This window comes from Apodemus sylvaticus, chromosome 8 (assembly GCF_947179515.1).
Source record: "Apodemus sylvaticus chromosome 8, mApoSyl1.1, whole genome shotgun sequence".
Lineage (NCBI taxonomy): Eukaryota > Metazoa > Chordata > Mammalia > Rodentia > Muridae > Apodemus > Apodemus sylvaticus.
Genome location: NC_067479.1, coordinates 34495632 through 34509203, shown reverse-complemented (window position 1 = coordinate 34509203; position 13572 = coordinate 34495632). Strand labels below are relative to the sequence as shown.

Below are 13572 nucleotides of genomic sequence, written 5' to 3'. Positions count from 1 at the left end.
CCTGAATTGCCTTTTAAAACTTTTATATATGTGAGTACACTATCACTGTCTTCATGTACACCAGAAAAGGGTATCAGATCCCATTACAGATGGTTGTGAGCTACCATGTGGTTGCTGGGAATTGAACTTAGGACTTCTGGTTAAGAGCACTGGCTCTTAGCCACTGAGTCATTTCACCAGCACTGCCTTCCAAAACTTTTACTCTTAATTTGTCAGTAACATATAATAACATTAAAATATTTATGTTAAAATATATGGAAGATCACTTCTCGGCCTTTTGGCTAAGATCAAGTGTAAAATATATGGTAGAAATTAAGCCATACAATTTTTCCATTTATTTGTGAATTGACACAAAGCCACATATATTAGCAGATACTTTGAGATGCTTTGATCATGAACATATGATTTGACATTTCAGAAAGGTTAATAAATAGCTGTTGCAAACAATATTCTTTTTTATAATTAAAACAGTCAAAATATTTTATGGAATTTCTAAATCTACAGTATGATACCATTGTATGTTGTCATGTTTCTGTGTGCCAGTAAATAGAAGCCCTCGTTCTTCTCAAATCTAACTTAATGTACACTGATAAACCTCTCAATGCTCCTTCTTGCTTTTGACCTCTCTAATACCAGAGGAACAGCATTACACTTTCAACTCATAAGAACTCAACCTTTTATTTTTACCTCTTTTTATGGCTAAATCTCTTTCTCCCTCCTCTGTCCACCCCTTCCTCATCCTGTCTGTCTGTATGTGTGTTTGTGTGTGTGTGTGTGTGTGTGTATAATGTGATAATGTGTGTGTATATATGTGCATGAAAGTCTGACTATCTTTCCAGGCTGTCCTTGAACTCATGCTCCTCCTGCCTCAGAATGGAATGTCTACTTTATTTGGATTATTCACACAAATGAACTCCTGTGGCATTTGTCCCTTTATGCCAGATATTTCAATTAGTTCCACTGTGCCCCAGGTGTGATATCTTTAATATTTACAGTCTTTTATTATTTTATTACTTGATTTTGATAATATTGGAATAAGCTATATTCCTTTAAATGATACTTGGTAAAGATATAGTAATGAGCTCATGTAAAGTTTCAAACTGCGATGGAAGTTCAGATTTCATCCAGTTGCACTCTGTGTCCTAAATCATTACTTCTATAACTCTTGTCATAAAACCTAACATCCCTAATGATGATATTTTCAATACTAATTTAAATATTTATTAACACATGTTTATCTTATTTGCACTGTAGTCTAACAGCATTAAAATATCTACAATTCACACTTTTAGACTTTACATTAATTTTCTAAATGTTCATTTTCCTGTTCTACTAGGTTTAATAACTATATTTTTATTCATGTGTTATCCCTAAATAATATTAAAAATGTAGCATGTGTAAGTCACTGTTGAGGTCCATAGAAATTAACAGTAGAAAATTAGAGACATCAGACACTCAGTCATGTATACTTGGAAGCACAAAACAGTAAGCTGAGGAGATGGATAAACTTAAAACTCTGCCTATTCATTCTTAAAACTGTACTTAGAATTGACCTTATGTTTGGATGGTATCATAGGAAGATGAGAATTAATAAACAGAGACACATAGAAGAAAATTTTGATTGTTACACATATATTTACTCTTGGTGATGATGGTTTGGTGGATGAATACACATGATAAAAACTTTTAAATTATAACCTTGATGTGCTTAGAGTACATGTAATATGTAAATCATCACTCCTTCAATTCAGTAAAATATATTTAAGTCTATACTGACATTAGAGGGTAAATCTAAGAAGTTACATTATTTAATATTAGGGTATCTAGTTCATGTGGTAAAATGCTTTCCCTGTAAGCATGAGGACCTACTTTTGATTGCTGGCTCCCATTTAAAACCCATGGCATGATGGCACATGCTTTTAGTATAAGCATTTGAGAAGTGGTTACAGGGGAATCTATGGTGCTCAGTGGTCAGGTAGCCTAGTCTGATCTGTGAAATCTAGGCCAATGGCGGACAAAAATGTAAGCTGTAGAACAACAGCACTCTATGAAAAGAGACTTTATACAGTTCAAACAGGACACTATTGGATAAGATTTCTCAACAATGGTTTATGAGAGACTAACAATTTAGTTCTCTTTTAAAGAATAAGCACTGTTCAGAGGCACTAAAAAGAGCCAAATTCATTGATTTCTAAATAGACAGGTGGATTTCTTTTTCTTAAAAAAAAATAAAAAGAATAAAAAACAAGGTTTTTTTTAAAAAAAACTGAGCTTTTAAATTCACCAAAAACTATTCTAATACTCTGAAAATAGTTTATTGCAGTGACTATAGGTTATGAAAATTGATTATTTATTTAATTGTATTTTACCAATTGAAATTGTACATCTTTCCGAAATAGACTATATCGTTTTGAATGTTGTTAGATTGTGTGGGTGGAGGAGGCACAAAACCTCTGCTTTTGTTTTTCTATGTATAAGATACAAATGACTTTAAACTGTATTTTCAAATAAGGCTTTTATAAAAATATTCTCACAGCTCAACTTTCCCAGGCCGTTCAAAGTCAATCTGAAATGTAATCCTTTTTTAAAGGAAACTAAAGTAACAATCACATGAGGTTTAAGAAAGCAAACAAATGAATTTCATTTTGCTTTCAGTTGACTTTTTTTTCACAAAAATACTGATTTATGCTACTGTCAGGTTTCAATGCATATAATACAACTTTCCCAGATTGAATCCAATTGATTTTCTATAACAATGTCAACCATTCAATACATCACAGGAGCATTGAGACTGTAATAAATAATTCTTTCAGGAAGAAAGTGATTCTTCTTTCCTTAAACACATGGGTAAATATTGTTTGCTTTTTCTCTTTCTATCTTTAAAAATCACTCTGTTCCAACTTATTTTTGCAATCCCATTAATGCCAAAGCAGCACTTCTTGTAAAATTTTTTCATGATTTTGTTTTCTTGTATTTTCTTTGTCTGGAACTTATTTAATGTTTGTCAGAACTTATTTAATATTGAGTAAAAGCCCATCAATGACCATTTTAAAAGAAAGGAAAATCAAATACAGCTATTTCAGATGATGTTTATAGAGATAAACCTATAGGAATATTGTATGAATATTAATTTGCAAAAAAATAGATTAAAATGAAGATCTGATTGAGTCCAAATCACTATAGTTTTTTATGTATTGCAAGTGAAGCAATACATTCAACATTATCTTATTAGGATGTATGAGGAGTTAAATCAGGTATTGGAAACAGCTTTTTATATGTACAGTGGCAACTTATAAAAGTAACAACCTTTGTTGTTGTTCAGAACACCTTGGTGTGCATTTTAGAAACATCCCTGATGTTATGGCCTGGGAATAGTGATGGGGAGGCTCCGACTGTGGCAGTTTATTGGCTCCTTTATTTGTATTCGTGTGTATTCATTATGTATAATCCTGGATTTCATAACTCAGTTTTTGAAGTATGTATAATTATTGCTACTTTGATTTTCAACTTGATTTGATGCAGAATCAACTGAGCAAGACAACTTTTGACAATAGGATTGAGGGCATTTCTAGGGAAGATTAACTGAAATTGACAGACGCCAATGAAGGGCAACAACTTTCTAGTTGCAGCCTGGACAGAAAGAGATCCAAAGAAATAGTAGCAATCCTGTTTGCTTGCTTCCCTTCAGTTTGAATCTCTCACTGTTGTTTCTGCTATTATTCTTTGCTGCAGTTAGAGCCTAAATTCCTCCCTGTTCCTAAGTGGACTGAACACCAATGGGTTCTCTCCAAATCCTCTAGGTCTTCATTACTAAAAAGTGATGATTCCTCATGAGATGAACATCTACTGCATTTTGTTTTCAGGCTCTACAGCATGCAAATAAGCATTATTGGATAAACCATCCCTTATAGCATAAGCCAGTATGACTAACCCTCATCATGTGCATTTATTTTATTGGTATCCTTCGTGTAGAGAAACTTATTACATATAATATTGTATTTAGGCCATACTCATTCCTATACTCTTCTTCTATGACTTCCTCATCCTATCAGCTTCATTTTGTGCTCTGTTTCATTCTATTATTATCTCATACATATACGAGAGGTTATGTGCATCTACTGAAAATCTAGGGTCAAAATGAATGAAAACATGTTATTTTGCTAAATATGATGTTCTCTAGTTCCACTTTGTTACATCTATTGTCTAGTAAACAACAACATTTTGTTCATCTTTATGGCTATATGAAAACATTTTCTGAATGTCTACTGTCATTGCTTTATCCATTTGCCAGGTAGCAGCTGATTTAAAACATCTCTTGAAAGCGTGGTCTCTCTTTCTCTTTCTCTCTCTTTCTCTCTGTTTCTTTCTTTCTTTTTTGATACCATAACATTATTGCAACATTTTACTTTTTTTCTTCCTCTCAAACTCTCCCATATACCTATTCCTGAATTTTTTTGAATTTATGGCTTTCCACCCCAATTGTTACGGCATTCATATAAGTGTATATATAACTTAAAATAACATTGGACTGTATTAGACAAAGATATTTTATAAACAAGAGAAATGAGAAATATTGTTTTTAAATATTTTATTCATTATATTGTATAAAATATTTGTCACATGAAATTCTAGTTTACTTGGAAGACTTCCTAAACAAAGGGGCATAACACTGAAGCAGAAATATTAAAGACAGCATGTTAATCGCAAGATAGAATTCTAAGTCAAAATTTTTTCACTATTGCTATAGTTCTGTAATACTGTAAATATATTATAAAATGTTATCTTTTACAATTTTAATGGGCAAGCTTTATACTATTTGAATAATAAAACTGATTTTAAAAGAGAAAAATGAGATTGTAGAACACTGTTTGAATCAAAGTTTACCATTTTAAAATGACCATACACTATCCATTCAATAATTCTTTCTCTATGTAGAGGTTTCAATTTATGGCTAACTATAAGCAAGTACACTGAGTAACTTAAAATCTTATTATAGAAGATGGCATAGTGATTAACTTATATATAGCACATTGGAAGGTGGTAGATCTTAGTGGAGACAGAATATCAAGTGAAAGTAGGGGAACATCAAGTAATAAGTAGAACTTCAGTTTTCAAAAGTTGCTATGGTTTCATAAGTTAAAAAAGTAGGGTAGAGTCCAGAACTCATTATCATCTCATTAGTCAAATCTTTATAATGTATTAGTAGACTCCAAAATTTTTGCATTATACTGGAATAAACTTTTTAAAATGTTTTGTTTGTTTTTCACAACACAGATGTAGAAGAATCAATAATATATTTTTGTAAATTTGTGGTGTAGTATAATGAAATCATATTTAGGGAAATTAGAATTTATATAATTCTACAAATTTTATAAATAAATGTGTAAGTTTAATCAACTTAACTTCAAATTTTTCTTTCATACAAAGTATTTAGAGATAATGTAACATCAGATTCGTTAAAACAATACAGAAATAATGCAAGCTACAGACAACAATTAAGAATCAGCAGGATTCAAGAAGCTTTTATGCCACTTTGCATTTTATGTGTTTACAAAGTTGCAGCCTATTGGCATTTAATTCCATATTTACAGTCTCATTGCACAGCAGGATTCAGAATGAGCCATAAACCTGTTATCGTAAGTATTGTGTCAAATGAAAATTTAATTAAGTCACACGTTTTTAAGGTTTCCTCTCTGTGTTACCCTTGGGTCTGTCATTCTTTGCTAACACTCGTTTTATTACTTTATCTATGCTGAATTACAAACGATAGACAAAACTAGATTGATGAATCTGTCAAATATTTGGAGTTAAGTGACTTTTTTTTCTGAAGCTATAAGTATATTAGGAGAAGTTATTTAATCTTACTGACTTGAAAATTTAAAGTAACATATAGTTTAAAGTTCTGAGAGTCCGTCTTCTAAAAATTGTACAGTTACATGACAAGGACATTTTAAAATAAGGAAAGTACATACTCCATTTAAATTTCATTGTAAGCTAAACACAGTGGTGCATAACTGTGTCTCCTGGTTCTTGAGAGATGAAGGAAGAAAGATTAGTAGTTTAAGGTCAGCAGCAACTTCTCAGCAGGTGCATGGTAAGTTTGAAGTATAATCACATCCTACCTAGAAGTTATGTCATTCTGTACTTTTCTATTTTTAATTCTTATGTAAACATACATGATCAAATTTTGTTTTGTATGGCCTTAAGACCAAATGATTTTTATACTAACAAATCATGCAATACTAAATATATTTGGTAAAAAATTGTTTACTTAAGAATGTCATTTTTTTTTGCAAAAGAATAAAATAAAGATAGTTCTTCACCTTGACTTGTGTAAGTGAAGTGAAATGGTAATTACGATAAGTGCGCTGTTTCTTTGCAACAGTTGAGAACTATCTAGGGGGGAAAGGGAGGGGTGGAAAGGTGAAGAACCAGTGCATATAATTTGCTCACATCAGAGTATTGTAAAACTCTGAAGACCTCATTGCATTTCCATTTTAAAAAGTGAGAAGAAAATTAGCAGAAAAAAATGATTTCTCATTAGAATGTGGGATAGTACTTAGAATTTCACTTGAAAATAGTAATAATTAAAGAAATGATGTGACAAAGAGAGTTCAAATCTAAAGAATTTACAGCAATGCGAGCCAGGAAGATTTATAATTGGTCTAGTTGAGAAAAAGTTCAAACCATGTTCAAACATTTAAAGCAGTTATTACAGTTCAAGCCGTCCTAAAGGTTCAGGTGAAGAGGTACAACCTTATCATGATGAGCAAAATTAAACCACAGCCCAATTATTGACATAATCACCTGAGGTAAGAAATTACGTCTGATAGCATAGTGATAGTAAGTAGGGAATGTGGTAATACAATTTTTATTGTAATTAATTTGCTTACTTTACATTCTGACCTCAGGTTTTTCCCTCTTCTCCTACCAATCTCCCCCTGAACCTCTCCTTCGTCCACCTATTAACTCCTCTTCCCTTTCTCTTCAAAAAAGGGTAGATTTCCCATGGATATCAACCAGCCTTGGCATATCAAGTTGCAGTGAGATGAGGCCATCTCCAATTCTTGAGGCTGTAACTAGTCAGGCCAGAGAAAAGGAAAAGTCCCAAAGGCAGGTGAAGAGTCAGAGACAACACCTGTTCCCACTGTTAGGAGTCCCACAAGGAGATCAAACTTCACAACTGTACCATTTGTGCAGAGGCCTTAGGTCAGTCCCATGCATGATCCCTTGCATCGCAAGTTCATTCTCTGTGAGTTCCAATGGGTCCACATTAGTTGATTCTGTGGGTTTTCTTGTGGTGTCCTTGACCCTCTGACTCTTAAAATCCTTCCTTCTTCTCTTCTACAACATTCCCCAAGCTCTGCTTAACATTTGGCTTTGGGTCTCTGCATCTGTTTCCATCAGTTTCTGGGTGAAGCCTCTCAGGTGGCAGTTAGGCTAGGGACTCCTTATGCAAGTATAGCAGAAAATCATTGACAGTGTCAGGGATTGATTCCTTCTCATCATATGGATCAATCTAGACCAGTTGTTGGTGGCTATTCCCATGGATTTTAATAAGAAAACAACAGTAGTGAATTTGGCAATAGATTTCAAAAAGAATTTGAAAGCATATAAGAAACAATAATTTGATAAGAACCAAAAATGCTAAATTTTCATAATTCATGCTCTTCTCAACATTGAAATATTTTAATAAAAATATATTTGTATTAATATATTTTTGTAACCGACTGCATGGGGGTCTGCCACAGGGGAACCAGGGTTCCTTGGTCCAGGAAGACACAGGTCTGGCGGAAACATGACAAACTGACATGACCAGAGAGATGGTTTAAAATCTGAGTGTATTTCTCGGGTATCTCTCAAAGTCTAGTTTAGTCAACATCTCGAATTAAGCATCATATACATTTGTGAAAGGCTAGCTAGTCTTTCTTGGGCAATATAGGGTGTTTACCCCAAGTCCAGGGTCCATGTGGCTAAATTGCTTTTTCATCTTGGTCTCGATGTCGCGCCGGCTCGGGAGCTGAAGAAGGATGGTTCTTGTGCCTAGCCTCCTGGCGAAAATGGCGACATTGGACATTGTAGAACTTGAGAAGCTGTCTTGCTTGCGCTCTTTTAAGAGTCCTTTTGCCTAATCTGCCGGTTGCATTCTTTTCTGTGCCATGCTTGGAGCCATCATACGCGCCGAGCCCAGGGCCATCATAGACCCCTGGGTGATCAGCTCTAATGGTTAGCTCTGGTAGCAGCCTCTAGCCTCTAGCCTGGTAAAGCTAACGGGCTGTGGCTTGATGAATTAACTAACTCATTCCTCCTCCAAGCGACTCTCTCTCAGGTATAGAGAATCTGTTGTCTCTCCCTGTAAGTCAAAAGTATCTACTGTCTCTGTCTGCCTCTCTGAAATTCTCTCTCTCTCTCTCTCTCTCTCTCTCTCTCTCTCTCTCTGTGTGTGTGTGTGTGTGTGTGTGTGTGACTCAATTTAGTCTCTCTGAGTAAGTATAAACTGTATCCTGAATCCCTGAATCACACCTGGATAAGCTAAGAAAAGTTGTTTTCCTTAAGGGCTCCCTGCTTGAGACCTGTAACACAAAAGGCCAATTCCTCATAAAGCTTCCCTTGCTATTCAGGTGGGCCTGAGATAGCCTGTCTGCAAGCAAAATCAAGAGTCAACAGGCAGAACTAGATTAACTTGTGGGGGGAGGTAGCTAGGGACCAACTCAAATGTAAATTCTACCTTGCCCAAACACTCCTCTTTCTGCCTGGGACCTCTCGGAAGATTTTTCAGATGTAAATATCCTTAGTCTGGGCTATTGTTTGGAAACTATCTGCCCTGAAAGGTAGTAGGTTAGAACCTGTGACTGGAATTTCTGGAATACCTTTTTTACCATAATAACATAAGTGGTTGAAGCAAAGCAGAATTTTTTGTTATAAGATAGATTCTAACATATCTATATTTGCTTGGTTAGGCCATGTCTCAGCTATAAGCATTTAGGAGAGTTTAAGAAATTGCCAAGTGAGATTTATCTGCTTCTAAATATATGGGGAGGTCCATTATTCCCAGGAGACGTTTTTTTTGTTTGTTTTTTTGTTTTGTTTTGTTTTTTTTTGCCTCTGTCTGTAAAATATCATGTCTACAGACTTTCACTGGGCAACCGTGGCACATTTTGAACCATTCTTGACTCAATAAAATAAGATATATATGAGAAGTGAAAGAAGAGAATTTAAATGGAATCATAGAATTATCTTTTAAATATCAAGCTATCTGATTTATTTTGGGATAAATTTGGGTATACATAGCAACTTAATAAAAAATGCAGAAAATCATTTAAGGCAAGGAAAGTAGGCTTAACTTGTCTGAGTTTTCCCCTTTTCATTCAGTTAACAAACAGAGGGGTTGTGTGATCTGAATTAATATTATTGGGATAAAATTATTGTTCTATCCTTATCCTAACCACTGTGAATGTGATCACTGCTGTGTCTGATGTGTCCACACTCTATAGAATACCAATTACTCAACAGATATAAGCCATCCTCATTTCTTTTATCAGAAAAATTGACTTCCTGTATTTTGATGCTCAAGTAACTCTTATTTATATAGTAATGACTCAAAAGCAAAGAATAGAAATTTTGGAAATCATTTAAATGCCAAAGAACAGCTGAAGTTCTTCAGTGAGGAGAATTGTCAAATTTATCAATAAAGCAAGGGATTATCTGTATTCTCCTGTATTTAGAAGATCTTTATAAAACAGAAAAGCATTGTATTGAAGTATATTTATAAAGTTATGATTTCCACAGGAAAATAAGAACACACAGCAGGGTATTATCATTTAGTAGTGCATTGAATATAATTATTTTGAATAATAATTTTGTTTTAAGTATTTGGAAGGGATTTTAACAAAAGTCAAAAACATCAGGTAATATTAGATTAAAAGAATATTCAATTTTGGGTCTAAAGAAGTCACAAATATTTTAGAGTAAACGTCTCCATTTACAATTTATTTATGCCACTAATATTTAGGGTCCAGCCCATCTTCCTCTTTATTTCTAATTCAGAAAATTTTAATATATGATTAATATCTTGATGTACTTAAGGTGCTATATTGTACCTTAGTGAAAAACTTAAAAGCATTGTAAATATTTTATTGTTTGGAACCTGAATGGATGATAGAGATACAGAAATCTTTATGCAAAATGGGAAAACTGAGGTGCAGCTCCTAGCAACCTGAAGAACTGAGAGTGGGAAGTCTCTGAACCCATGTAACTAATTTTCTTTACCCTTGCTCCTATTGGCAGAAGTTAATTGCCAGAAGCCAACAGCTTTTGGCCTCTGAAAAGCAAGAGAGAGATAAATTGCCAGAAGTCATCAGCTTTTGGTCTTGATCCCAGGAGCCAGACACCTCGCTGCTTTCCTCAGGAACATAATGGTTGGAGTGGGACATTGGCAGTTATTTTGTCTTCAGAATATGAAATAAAGTTTTCATTTGGAAAATCTTTTTCCCAACTAAAGAATGAGATTGATATTTCTCCCCTTTTCTGACCTCTGTCCATCATCTCTTATATTCATACTTTTTTACCTCTCAAATTCAAGGCCTCTATTTTTCAAATGTTATTGGTACATTTTATATATATATATATATATATATATATATATATATATATATATATATATATATATATGAACATTCTCATAGAACCTGCTCAGTCCATTTTGTTACTTGTATGTATATGATTTCAGTGGTGACCTATTGGTAGTAGAAAGGAGTATAGGGTGTCTTGTCCATTGAGATGACTATTTATCTCGCTTTTAGCATGTTTTAATTGCCTGTAGCTGAACCTGCCCTTAACAATGCCTTAGTATTGATTTTGGATATTGTATCTATTTTCATATGTAACTATTAAATTTGTAACTTAAAAGATAAAAGCTTACATTTATCCTTCTTTTAGTATATGAGTTGCTGTATAAAAAAATGATGATCCTTGAAGTATCTTTCTGAGTGTTTTGACAAGGTAAGGTAAAACAGATCTCACCAAATTTTTATTGAACCCAGGTAATTTCAGTCTCTTAAATATTTATCACAAAGTATTCTTCATAATACATTCTTTATGTACAAAGTATTCCATATACAGATTTTATTTGCATGTGGCAAATATAAGACAAAGCATTGAGAATTCTTAAAATTGTAATATTTAGAAAGCAATAGAAACAGGAATGTGGCATTGGTGGTTGTGGTGTGTGTGTGTGTGTGTGTGTGTGTGTGTGTGTGTATGCATGTGTGTGTTCAGGAATGTGTCGGTCATGGAGCACATAAGGATATCTGAGGAAAACTTGTATAATTAATTTTCCACTTCCTTCATGTCTTTCACAAGAACCAGAACTCAGATCCTCAGATTTGTGAAAAATGCTCTTAGACATGAATCCACAACTCCTTCAGTCATTTAATAAAACCATTCTTGTTAATACTTCAACTTTAAGAGAACACAAAAGGCAAATAACTGTAATAATTGATTATCAGATTTTTCAAATCTTCCTTCTCTGTTTTTCTAGTTCCTTATGAATTTTGTACAATTACTTTGATCATATTTGACTTCTCCCCTTTACTCCTCCTTGATCTGTATCCATTTCCCTACCAATGCAAATTTGTATTCTCTTAAAAACCATGACCAAACATACACAAGCATCATGTTCACTTGCACTTGTCTCCTTCACATTGGTTCACAGGAACCAATGGCCACACCATCAGACATGTCTATCCCTAAGAAGCTCTCTTTGCCAATACTTCCTAAGATAGAGATGAAGTTTAATGTCCACCTCTCTGCTCCCCTTGTTGTAATTTTTGTCTGTCTTGAGCTTTAATAGATATTGGGTATGCTTTAATAAATGCTATGAATCCCTATGTGTAACTGCCCTGCAATATCCAGAAACCACCCGTTCATTGTATTCCTGTACCATCTATGGCTCATATAATCCCTCTATACACTCTTCCCAATGTTCTGTCAACCTTATAGAAGGGTTTGTGATGTAGAGATATTATCTGTATGGATGAACATTCTACAGACTCATAGTCTCTGAAACTTGACCAGATGTGAGTAACTCTGTTAAAAACTACTGCCATTAAACTGATACATGGGCACAGTATTAAACTGGCTCCTACTTACTTCCCGTTTAGCCATCAATTCAGTTAACTCTTATTAAAGAAGATTCCATTTAGAGTAGTTGATGCTTAACATGTTCTAAACTTTTTAAAAGATTCCTAAGTATCTTTATTTCTTTTTATTTTTATTTAAATTTATTTTAGATTATAATGAAATTACGTTTTGTCCCATTCACCTTTCTACCTCCCCAAACTCCCATATGTCCCTCCTTGCTTTTTTTTTTTTTTCAAATTCATGGTCTCTTAACCATGAAGCCATCTCTCTAGACTTCATATGTGTAATTTTTATTGTATTATGCTATGCAGTCCTCACAATTTATGTTACCAAATATTTTACTTGCCATTATGCTTACAGCTCAGAAATGCTAATAAGATAAAATAACTAAACCTAAATTAAGAATCTGAAATCTGAATTTTTTATGGAATAAAATGTCTTCACTACTGCTTCAAATGCATTATTTATATTAAAAAAATACAGCTCCCTTAGTATAAACTTGAATTTAGATTAAATCAGTAAAAATACATAAAATTTTAATGTTGCCTTGATTAATATGTTTTCATAGAATGCTATATTTGAGAATCATCAGCATCTTTATACCATGATAATAATATTTATTATGAGCTAAGCATTTCGGAGTTCTTCATCATCTCCACAACAAATGATATGGTATGTGTCCTCATAAATGTTGAAAAATCACTGCTGAGATTTGAAAGTTTAAGATAATTTGCTGAAAAGTCCAAGGGTTATCAAGAGCAAAGGTAAAATTTAGAGTTTTTGTATCTTTTTTATGTAACTTTAAAATATATTTTATTTCTGTTTCTGTTTGTGTGAGTGAGAGTGTGTATAGATGTAAACATATGTAAACATAAAGAAGAGATCTGGGTGTGCTGTTCTTTCCCTCTCTGCCATTTTCTTGAGAAAATGTCTCTTATTCAATAGGTTGAGAGAAACTGGCTGATCAGGAAACAAACCTTATTTACTCTCCTGTCACCACACAGATGAGCTTTGAGTTACACGCACAGACATTCTTTGCTTCCCATACAGCAGTTGGCATTTGATTTTAGTTAAAGAGTTCCAGGTCAGTTATATAGGTTTTGTTTGTTTAATAATTTTGTTTTGTGACCCACTAACTTTTTAAATAAGAACTATCTGTGTGACTACTGGTTTGAAAGTTTTCTTCGAGAGCTTGTAGACTCAATAGTGGATACACAGATGGAGATATTGACTGTCCTTCTAGAATTTACACCTAAGCTCCGTTTATTAGAGAGGTGTATGCCTTCCTGGGCTGCTTCCCAACCCGTGACTGACTGTTGGGAGACTTAGACTTATATAGACCCAGTGCTGTAAAAACAATTGCTGTGAGGTCTGGATTGCAAAGGCTGTGTTGTGTCTTGAAGACATCAGTTCTCACTGTTGCTTCCTTTC

General features: G+C 33.7%; 1 pseudogene; it reads left to right on the top strand.

Annotated features, from left to right (window-relative positions):
* Positions 1-261: 261 nt before the first annotated feature.
* Positions 262-397, top strand: LOC127691751 (uncharacterized; annotated as a pseudogene).
* Positions 398-13572: the final 13175 nt, after the last annotated feature.